Source organism: Periplaneta americana, chromosome 3 (genome assembly GCF_040183065.1).
Source record: "Periplaneta americana isolate PAMFEO1 chromosome 3, P.americana_PAMFEO1_priV1, whole genome shotgun sequence".
NCBI classification, from domain to species: Eukaryota; Metazoa; Arthropoda; class Insecta; order Blattodea; family Blattidae; genus Periplaneta; species Periplaneta americana.
The window spans coordinates 195936932-195949032 of record NC_091119.1 but is presented as its reverse complement, the minus strand read 5'-3'; the positions used below and the strand labels follow the sequence as shown (position 1 = coordinate 195949032).

The following is a 12101-nucleotide window of genomic DNA, read 5'->3' as shown; positions in this document are numbered from 1 at the left end:
ACAGTAGTGGCAAAAAAAAAAAAAAATCGGACCGACCCTTGTAGCTGAATTCAGAGTCACAGATTCAAATTTTGCTAGTCACAAAACATATCCATCTTGTATAATTAACTGTGACAATGAAATTTTTGCATTTGTTCGATTCTAATTGTCTTTTGTTTCCTTCAGTGCTTCAAACTTACAGAAAAAAAACTTTGAGAGTTTTATTTTCACCTGGCATTAATATTACATTTATACCTCTATTCGGCAAAGATAACTGCGTATTTTTACATTAAATAGCAGTACATACCTCTGGCTTCACTATCCATATTGAAATTACCACAGTTTGACACAATACACAGCACAGGATTCTTTTGTATCAGCTACAAGGGTCGGTCCGGTGTTTTTGCCACTATTGTACGTAACACAATACATTACTAGTAAATGTGTACAAGTGATGTCATAATTAGTACTATATACAGGCTACTTGCACTTCCGGAGCCACCGGCGTAGCTCAGTCGGCTAAGGCACTTGCCTACCGATGAAGAGTTGCGCTCTGGCGCGGGTTCGATTCCCGCCTGGGCTGATTATCTGGTTGGGTTTTTTCCGACCATAAGGCAAATGTCAAGTAATCTATGGCTAATCCTCGGCCTCATCTCGCTATCATCAATTTCATCGGCGCTAAATAACCTAGTAGTTGATACAGCGTCGTTAAATAACCAAGTAAAAAATCACCGGAACTAACACAGCCCTAGTTTCATCGGAATATTTCCTTGAAAGTAAAAGGTGTTCCAACCAGAACGCCGGATCTGATAATATGAATAAATACAGTATAAAAAAAACATAACACAACAGATAACAGTGTAGTCAACCCAACAACAAGATATTGTTGGAACATTGCGCCAATGTTTTGTTGTTAGGTTGGCTGCACTGTTATCTGTTTATGTTGCATTTATTCGCATTATTAAATCCGGTGTTATTGTTGGGAGATACTTTTGTAGAAAAAACTTCAGCTGTTGTTCAAGGTGTTCTTCAGAAATGGAAATCTCTTCTTCAGTTCATAGTATACTTGCTTACATTGGAGAATCGATGATATGGAAACGCGTGTTTCCGAAGTAGAGCTATACAGCAATGTTAACTGCAGATTTCAGCATACTGTATGTCGAGCCCTGACTAGATCACTTTCATCTATCAAAGATGCGAAAACGATTCTTCAACATTTGACCACTAAACTTCCGAATAAGTCTCTTGCCACTCGCGGGTCACGACCAACTGTTTGACAAGTCCCACTTTACTTGCATTTCACTTTAAAGGCACTGGAGAGAAATCAAGTGCCTACGTCATCCGGTTGAAGTTTGACATCAGACCAGAAACACAGGGAATCGTTCACTCAAAACACTTGACAACTTGATGGAATTGCTGTGACAATATGGATGTCTTACCTTGGCTCGTGGAACTGTACGGCTTGGATGGAGCACTACTTTTGTTGATACATCGACACGTCTAGACACCTCGTGTTTGCCATGCTCGGCCTAGCAACCCACTTAGCAACCACCTCCTCCTCACTGCATGGCCAGACCACGACTGCCGACTCTTGGCTTCACGTGGTAAAAGCCATAGTAACAATGCCTCGAGCCAGATGCGATGTTGCCGAGCTTGACATCGTAAAAAGCAGGTAATGACATTACTCTACCTGAATACTCTCGCGACGTCACAATATGGTTTCACTCTCTGACGCAACGATCCTACACTGTGAGGAGTTGAGAGTCGGTTTATCTATTTATTTTAGATTGCTTTATCTGGGATTATGGTATTTGTAATAGTCGGGGGCAAATATTGGTATAAAATCGGTATCAAGAAGTTGGCATACCTTTTAATAATTTTGTGCGAGATCATGCGTATTTGCTTGGTTTCCGCACAAAACCAATCCGCGGAAAGTCTAAAATTCCACATTCAGTATTCCCAACCTAACACACATAACAATTTACCTCTTCTTACCGCTTAAGTGACATATTGATTTTACTGCTTTAGGCTTTTAACATATTATTTTTAGAGACGTTCAATATAGTAATAATTATAAAAAGGAAACTTACCACTGCAATTTCACCTAAATTGCAATGTTAATTATTGTTTTTAAATATTTGCAAAAATTAAGTAAAGTCTACTACTCCACGAAACTTATTGCATTCCTGATACAAGTAACATTAAGGAAGCCGTGAAAAAAATCAACAAGATTCCAGATGCCGATGTTATTACTGCAATATGTTATATAAATAATATTGTTAAAATATTAAAATGAAAAATAAATCATTACATAACCTTACCGTTTGTTTTAAGTTCGCATTTATAGACTGGGGGGGGGGGGAGGAAAGACAGACGTATATCACGGCCTGCTGGAGTATAGTAAATACAGAAAATATTTTATAGCAACAATGTTAAAGAAAGATATTTTGGATTTCCGAAGTTGCCGTCATTAAACAGAAACCAAGATGGAGATTTCATTGCAACTAATTAGAAATTCGTCTTTCAGGTATGTAATAAACGATCTTCGCACAAAATAATGTACAATACACGAGCGGTATGTTTGTTTTCATGTTCTCGGAAATTAAAAAAGCTCAACTACGTTTCGCTTTTTCAATCTTTTCCTCGAAAATGAAAACGTCAACATACTGCTCTTGTAACGTATATTACTATTCCAGCATGACTGATGAAGAAAAAAGTTGTGCTGATTATGATCTGTGTTCACCTGTCTGTGTACAGAGATTTCTCCACATGTTATTTTTGTCAAATTTTATACATACTCGACATCCACAAGTCAATTTATTTATATAATAGGTTATATTGTATTTTATGCATGTAACTTTATAATGTATCAAATCCTCCACTGAGAACGAGAACACTCTCTTTCAGGGGAGTGCTAGAATTTTGTAAATTTACCATTTTTTTTATTGTATTTTTCTGGTAATAAACAATATTAATAATAATAATATTATTATTATTATTATTATTGTTATTATTATTATATTAACATACATACGTACATGCATAAGACAGTAAATACAGCGCTCCTACAAAAAACCTTTCCGGTTTCGAACACATGTAATTTACGTTCTATGAATCTGAGAAAGAGAAACTCAAAAAGTTTATACATCTTGATACACATTCCAGGCAAAAAGTGTAGTTCCTTACCTTAAAGATGTCCGATGCGTCCCCCCTTGGTAACACGGCACACATCAAGCCTATAGTCAAGTTTCACATAGGTACGCGGATTTTTCGATCCCCAGATTCTGATGTTATGTCTTGTCAGAAAGATAAAAAAGACCACACCTGTGGAGTAACGATCAGCGCGTCTGGCCGCGAAACCAGGTGGCCCGGGATAGAATCCCGGTCGAGGCAAGTTACCTGGTTGAGGTTTTTTCCGGGGTTTTCCCTCAACCCAATACGAGCAAATGCTGTGTAACTTTCGGTGCTGGACCCCTGACTCATTTCACCGGTATTATCACCTTCATTTCATTCAGACGCTAAATAACCTGAGATGTTGATACAGCGTCTAAAATAACCCAAAAAAATAAAAAGATAAAAAAGTAGCTTCGTCAGGAAACACCACGGAAGGAATAAATTCATCATCGTTTTCAATTAAAGTCTACATACTTATGAAGAAATTTCTTCGTAACACTTTGTCCTCTGGTTTTAGAGCTTATAGAAACTGTAGTCGGTACGGATGAAATAGCAACCGCTTGCGAAGAATCTTGCATTAAAATCAGTGTACCATTTACGAATTGTAGGCCCACTGGGTGGATCTGCACCAAACTTTGCTCGGTAATGCTGTTGCACGTTAATAACCGACTGGTTCACATGAAAATCAAGCTTTTCTGTCTATAGCAGTCATTTCGACTCAACAATGAACAAATTTCTTTATATGCGCTATTAAGAGGCAGTGTTACCAACTAGGAAAACAATTTTGCCACAATTAAATTTTTTGAGTTTCTCTTTCCATTGGTGCTATTTTCATGCGCCATAGATTCATAGGACGTAAATTACATGTGTTCGAAACCGGAAAGGTCTCTTTTAGGAGCCAATACAATACAATACAATACATATATACATTCATACATACTCCTTCCTTTAGACATGCATCCTGATAGTGCTGTATTTTCAAAATTGTCTCATAATAATCTCTTTCTATTGTCTAACATTATTTGAAATATATTAACATTCTATGTATTTTAGCTTAATTCTGCTACATAGTTTGTATTTCAGTGTTTAATTAATAATTCATAGTATTTTGTTGTTTAATTCGTAAATAACTCGTATATACATGTAGCTCTTATCTAAATCAAATTGTTGAATTCTTTGTAAGTTCATACATATGTATGTATACTTTTTGCTGGTTGATTGGAAGAGAAGGCCTTATGGCCTTAACTCTGCCAGCTAAAATAAATTATTATTATTATAATATTATTATTATTATTATTATTATTATTATTATTATTATTATTATTATTATTATTACATACATAGGCCTACATACTTTCACTTTTATATATTAGATTAATGTTATGATGATTCTACTAAATATTCTTGCCACTGCTATTACTAATAAACTAATAATACAATTATAACAATAAACGCCTACTAGTTTAAAAAAGTTATTATATCTGTTTCAGGTACTTCCTTTCATTTTGTAATTTCAGTTCGTTTGCAATTTCTTGTATAAATTTCTTCTTTATGCAACTAGTTAAAAATTAATGACATGATTTTCGATCTTAATGCATCGATTACATTTATTGAATATCTCGTTCCTTAAACATTCTATCCTTAAGTGCATTTCTTTCTGAAAAATAAAATATGACGAACTACGCTATTCAGCCGAACAGAAAAGACAAACGCGATGAAAGGTTGTAATTGGCCAATCCGTGACTTGCTACGCTAACTCGCCTGTGCATGTTCAGTCGATTTGTATCGCCATCCCTCGCTCCATTTACCTCCCCTGCTACTCTTAACGAGCCCGCCTCTACAGTACATCTACGAGAGAGATAAGCCTACAGTATGTATAATTGAAAATTAAGAAAAATATCTTATCCGTCTTGGTGGATGTAGTAACATAGGTTCTTCCTGAATAGGTGATCCGGTTCCATTCCAAAGATATTTATCTACAGTAATCTCACTAGACGTTTTGATTTATCTAGAGAAAATCAAAACTCGAGTGGAATTTAATTGACTATTAAAGTATATAAAGATAGAAGAAATAAAGTACTCTAATACAATAAAATATCAATTGATTTACAAAAATACTAAACTGTCTTGAAAACGTATTATTGTACTACCAGCCGTACCCGTGCGCTCCGCTGCACCCGTTAGAAATAAATATAAAATAATTACATAATTAAAATAGGACATTTGGTCCAGGGAACATTCGTGTTTGATAGAAGGATAAATCGTTTATTATGTTACTTAATTTAAATTGAATTAAAAAATTAAAATGCGATCATTTTGATCCAGAGACCACTCATTTAGTCATAAAAATTAGTTTAGGAAATACAGGAAACGAATATACAGAATAGCCTATCAAGTTTTCTGTGCATAAGAATCTATTTTAATCTTACCTGTCCTCGATTCACTCAGAAGTTACTGTGATAACATTATAGCATTATGTCCATCTAGAGAAACTACACTTTCAAATGGTGAATTAATTAATTATACAAATCGGTTAATTTAGCTTCAGATATTACTTCATAGAAACGCACAAACATTATCTGTAGGCTATCTTTCATAGCTTTCGATTGTTGCTGTCTAAAGCCCCTTATAGACGAAGTCATTTGTTTTTTAATTCATTACACGGCCTTAGATGGCAGTTATTTTAATAAAAAAAAATCATTTATCTCATTAAATATCAGTCCTATCAAAATTTTTCAAGGAATAAAACTTATCGCAAATTATTTTTAAAGAAACTTTTTTATGCAACATTTTTCTCAAAAATCAATAATAAGCGAGATATTTCGATTTATTTAATTCAGGCCCCCTTATAACCCCCCTTTTAAATAATGTATTTTGAATGCCATATAGCCTAAAATCTAATTACAACGAACTTAATTTATATTCCAATTTTCATCGAAATCCGTTCAGCCATTATCGCGTGAAAAGGTAACAAACATACAGACAGACAGATATACAAACAAAAATTTCAAAAAAGCGATTTTCGGTTTCAGGGTGGTTAATTATATATGTTAGGACCAATTATTTTTGGAAAATCGAAAATTACCAGAAAAATTTCAGCTACAGATTTCTTATTGGTATAGATATCATTATTAAAAATATTCCGCTAGATGGCATTAGTGTGTTATGATCGCCTGTTCTCTTATTACAGTTGTGCCAATTGTACAAACTTCATTGAACTCTATGGACGATTACTAGTCTAGAAGGTTTTGTTGATTCAGTTTCATTTTTATTAAAACAGTTGCGTTCTACTTCAATTATCAATATATATAGTGGGCCAAAAAATAATTTATGATTACACTGTTAGAAGGAGTAGAATTTAAAGATGAGCAGGATTTTTATTACGTTTATTTGAGGATCAATTAAAATCTTATGGAGGTCAATACACAATGATGCGAAAAATGTGTTTTTTGAAGACGATTTCTTACTTCAAAATGCAGAAACTGAATGTTGGTAAAATTAATAATAATTAATGACCTTCAAGTAATCAAAATTAAAAATGATGCTCTATGTGACCGCCATTTGCCCGCACAACCATTTGTAGGGGCCTTCTCCATTGTCCAATAGCACTGGATATCTGTCTTTGATCAAGCCGATCCCAACATTCAAGAAGGCGTTGTCTTAAATGTTCAATATTACGAATTCTTGTTTTGTAGTAAACTGCTTTTTGTAGTTGTCTCCATACAAAATAGCCCATAGGATTAAGATCTCGTTTGAAACTCCAGCGGAAACCATCAGAGAATCTGAGAAATGCGATCTTTCACGCACTAACTCTCAGGAGGGATATCATGTCCGTATCTTGCTAATCAATCGTTGTACACTTGAAACAGACCATTCTCGTTGAGCGTAGTTCCTTACAATTTGACGGGCAGATAAAATATCATATTGGTGCAAATGTTTAATGAAAATCTTGTCTTCGTTCGTTAAGCGACCCATTATTCACAAAATGAGAACTCAAAACGGAAGAAAACAAATGATGATAGCACAACAAACGGCTTGGCCTGCTGAACTCGTAAGACCATAATGCTTAGTTCGGAATAAACGATCGATTTTGCAGTGCCTTACAAAAAATAAAAAGTAATGTTTAATAAAGGGTAAAAAATTAAATATTACAGTATTTTCCCGGTCTACAAAGACTGTGAAATTTGCCTGTGAAATAAACTTTCTAGTGAAATAATTAGCTACTGGAAAATAACCATTTAAATTTTGTGCCTTTTTTGCCCACTGTGTATATTACAGAATCTCTGATACGTGACTATCCATAATCTCATATGTACAGAAGAACCTATAACATTACCTAAATAATATTGTGACGGCCACGTGAGGTTCGATCTCACGACCGACGGAAGAAGGGCAGAGGGGGTGTATTACGGCAACGCGGCGAGGGGAAGTTGCGCGCGCATCTGCTACCTGCCGAGTGAGGATGGAAGCAAACTGCTACGTGCGGAGTGAAGGGGGGACGGACCTTCCCGAATCGTCCAGAAGTCCGTCGAAGTGGAAATCCAGATTATTCGAGAGTGGAATCTTTGGCGAACCCTCCAGAAACTATGGTTTAGTTATAAAAGAAGAAACGCGAGCGAACATGAGCAGTTTTAGCCAGTCAGTCAGTAAGGCAGTGCAGTTAAAGTCAGTGGAGAGCAAGCCAGACAGTCTTGTGTAGCAGTGAAGCCAGCTTCGAGACCAGAGCGCGACTTGAGTTATGTCCGTAACTGTGGAGCCTGAAGCCCGGAGTTCGAGTGCAGTGGACCGCAGTTGGGGGACCTGAGTTCGAAGTTCAGCGGATCGTCTCTGAAGGTCTGGGGTTCGAGATCATGTGAACGCGAGTGACTGAGCTAGAAGAACTAGCCAAGACAGACGAGCTGTGAACTGAAAACTGACAGTTCTGTGTTGTAAATAGTGCTTTGTGAATATTATTTAAGATTAACAGTTCATTGTTGTTCGTAATAGTCCAAGTAAAATTGGCATTGTCGTCTGTGGAGTGCACTAACGGGTACTGTGTTACTGTATGGAGAGCAAATCCCATTGTTGACGGGAGTGAAATTAAATTGTAGAGAGTGAAGAGTTATTGTTGGAAGAATAAAATTACATTGTTGTTCAGTATAAAAATTTACAATATAAACAAGATAAATGGTAGAAAAGTTTTAATTAAGGGTGATGAAATAAACGTGAGTCATTTTTAAAGGTACAATTTTATTATTGAAAGTATAATGTTGGCAAAGAAAGAAACAAATGCTAGGGAAGTGATAAAAAGAAACAAATGCTAGGGAGGTGATAAAAATTGTAAGATAAGCAGCCATGATTGGTTGAAAGACGTCGTTCCGTACCGTTTCATTGGTCAAAAGTAGTATGATGTAGTAAAAGTGTAATAGTCTTCATAAAACGGGACTAGGAAGACAATGGGTTCTCTAAAGATACATATCCTCCCCTAAACCCACTGAACTTTAATTCATTATGGAAGTAGAATTTGAAACATGATAAAGAAAGAAACATCACGAGTCTGGGTACGTATCCTTTGTCTTTTGTTGTCTCGGCTCTGATTCTACGTCTTGGGAAACCTGCATTGCGTAGTTGTCTAATTTTAGGATTATAAAAGCAAATAAATCCCAACATGTGAAAAGGGCACAGGGGGATAAAGACCCAGTAACTAGTAAAAGTCTCACTCTTGGATCACACAGAAGACCTTTTGTGTGTAATGTATAAAGAACGGAGGTTCTTATTTTTAGGTGGTTATTCAACGACGCTGTATCAACTACTCGGTTATATAGCGTCGATACGATTGGTGATAGCGAGATGAGGTCGAGGATTCGCCATAGATTACTTGACATTCGCCTTACGATGCGGGAAAACCTCGGTAAAATCTAACCAGGTAATCAGCCCTAGCGGTAATCGAACTCATACCCGAGAGCAAGGAGGTTTTCTTACTGGGATGCAGAGTAAAGTGTGTAGGGCTATGTCTTTCGGACAATACAATTTTCAAGAAAGCAAACTATAAACAGTAACGTCATTCTAAATACGATAAAAGAAATGAATTCATGCGAAAGGTGTAGGTCGTATAACGATAAAGTATGCTATCTACGTGACGTTATTTTTTTCATGCCAGCAGTCATATGTCTGCAGTTTATTTTGAACTATCACGCAGAAGACATAAACAAGTTGTTATTGTTGACTCACATAAAAAGTCATCGTTTTCTTCAAAGCGCAGAGAAAAAGAACTAGATTATATAACCTGAAAAGTAAGTAGTGTATAGTTATTTATGCAACTACTAGGATATGTGGTGCATTATTGTAGCTTCAGTCTACCGCTGTGGAGTAACGGTTAGCTTGTCTGACCGTGAACCGAGCTGGCCGGAGTTCAAATCCCAGTTGGGACAAGTTATCTGGTTGAAGTTTCCTACGGAGTTTTCCCTCAACCTACTATAAACAAATGCTGGATAGCTTTCGGTTCTGGACCTTGGACTCCTATCGCTGGAATTATTTCCTTCATGTCACTCAGATGCTAGATAAACAAAGCAGCTGATAAACTTAAAATAAACCAATCAAAAATTATTGCTTGACTGCATTTCTGAAGCAGAGTTCCCTTATTACTAGGGCCGTGATGTCCGTATATATGTACTAGTCTGAGATGAACATACGACGCCCCGGAGAGAATATAGTCGACGTGTTTCAAGTACAGGCAGCGGAAGCGAATTTGACACACGCCTATCCAAGCACCTTCCGTGTTTTGTATACGATTATTGCGTGTTATAAAATCAATACAATACAATCATTGTATAGGGTAAACTAGGGTCTGTTGGACAGTCGGGCATGTTGGCCACTCTGTACTTTAACGTGTTACCACGCCACTTGTGGGCACCACATTCTGCTAGAAGTCAAGGGTTAATATCGGAAGGGTCTAAAATGCTGGTGTGGTTGAGAATAAATGTTGGAAGTCATACTTAAATTGTCACAAATGTGGTAAAGCATAAGTCTGAAAAGAAGTTTTTTTTTTTTATATTTACAGTTCTGCATTACAATTTTATAATGCCGAAAACGTATATGGCGTACAATTTTGCTTTCCCTATAAATAACTGTTACATTAATGCTGAACTTTTGAACTACTTACCTCTTCGAAGGACAAATTTCCAGTTGTTATATTTCCATTTCGTACAATATTGTGGTCACGAAACATAATCATATACTTTGTCTTTTCAGGATTCACTTCCAAACCTATCGCTTTACTTGCTTCAACTAGAATTTCCGTGTTTTCCCTAATCGTTTGTGGATTTTCTCCTAACATATTCACTCATCCGCATAGACAAGCAGCTGATGTAACCCGTTCAATTCCATACCCTCTCTGTTATCTTAGACTTTCCTAATGGCATACTCTAGAGCAAAGTTAAAAAGTAAAGGTGATAGTGCATCTCTTTGCTTTAGTCTGCAGTGAATTGAAAAAAGCATCCGACAGAAACTGACCTATACGAACACTGCTGTACGTTTCACTCAGATACATTTTAATTAATCGAACTAGTTTCTTCGAAATACCAACCTCTTTATTATATTACATTATATCTGCAGTGCCTGGGAAAAGTGACATAAGTCAGTTTCCACAAACCTTTTTTGATAATTTATTGACAACTTACACTGGTTTATGTCGATTTGATTTTTTTTCTGTATGAATTATTGTAATGGGAGAAATACTTATGTCTCCTTTTCCCAAGCGAGCAGATGTTCCGTAAGTTGTCAATAAATTATGAAAAAAGGTTTGTGGAAACTGACTTATGTCACTTTTCCCAGACACTGCAGATATTATATTATATTATACAGGGACATCATTTTATTTTTACTAACATTTTTAATATTAACCTGGCTAAACCTTTAGAGAACCGGAAACACCGTTCGCTACACCCTTTCACGACTGGAGTTCGATGATACTGGCGTAAAACACAAACAGATCACTCTACTAGGTATAGGAGGGAAGAAAATTACTTTAGCCATTTACGTAAACTAGGAAATATCGCGATCTTGAGTTCGATAATTTTCATTAGGTTTCTGTGTTTTTGTGCAGTACTGTATTAACAATAAGTGTTTTTACTCACGAACTGAGCTGTCCATGTGAACGTATTCATTATGCAGTGTATATTATACTGTCTACATTATATTAGCGTACAATTTAGAGAATGAAGTTAAATTGAAAAATAATCATAATATGGATATTTAAACACATATTTGAAAATGGTGGTCGTTCATTTCGATACAGGCTTCAGTTCTTTTGTGCATATCATCGCACTATAGACTATTGCTTCTAATTCCAATTACCAGTTTTGTCCTTCGTACTAGTAACTCATGTTGAAATAATTCTGTACCTACTCTATGAAAGAGTACCTTACATACTGTAAATTCAATCTTCACTTCTGCCCGACCAGCACAGATAAAATTACTCAGACATGCTATCTACTGTACGTCCAAGTAGTTATGCCGCAGGAACGTAGAAAGGGGGGAAATCACGTGTCAGTTAATTACTTAACGAGGCCCTTTTATTTAAGTTATTTTAAACAGTTGTATAATATTACGTAAACATCCAATTTCTAAGAGAAATTAATGTTTTCAGAAAAGAGCTAAGACAGCCCAGCTTTTACAGAGGGACGTGCAGAAGCAGGGGGGGGGGGATCGGGATGCGACGTAGGCAAACGGACAGTACCTGTGCGAAAATATGATTCAATATTGAAAGCTCTTTCGTCACTGGAAAACGCGAACATATTTCTGGAACGTACTATACTCACTAACTCAGCGCTCTTTACTATATGCGGCCTTGATTCTGTCTGGAGGACAGTTGTAACTTCATTAGTAGAAGGGGTGGGAGTGAAGTACATTAAAAAAACTCAGGTACAATAAAAATTGAAGTAAAAATAAAATGATGTCCCTGTATATCA

The 12101-nt window shown here is 36.2% G+C and overlaps 1 protein-coding gene across 4 annotated transcripts in view; it reads right to left on the bottom strand.

The window, feature by feature from the left end:
- Oatp26F (Organic anion transporting polypeptide 26F) overlaps nt 1-1577 on the bottom strand; it is a 387249-nt gene extending 385672 nt beyond the window's left edge. For all 4 annotated transcript variants that reach the window (XR_011331492.1, XM_069822440.1, XM_069822441.1 and 1 more), the window contains exon 1: nt 1419-1577. The gene's annotated coding sequence lies outside the window, so the exon portion shown is untranslated. The remainder of the gene's footprint in view (nt 1-1418) is intronic.
- Nucleotides 1578-12101: the final 10524 nt, after the last annotated feature.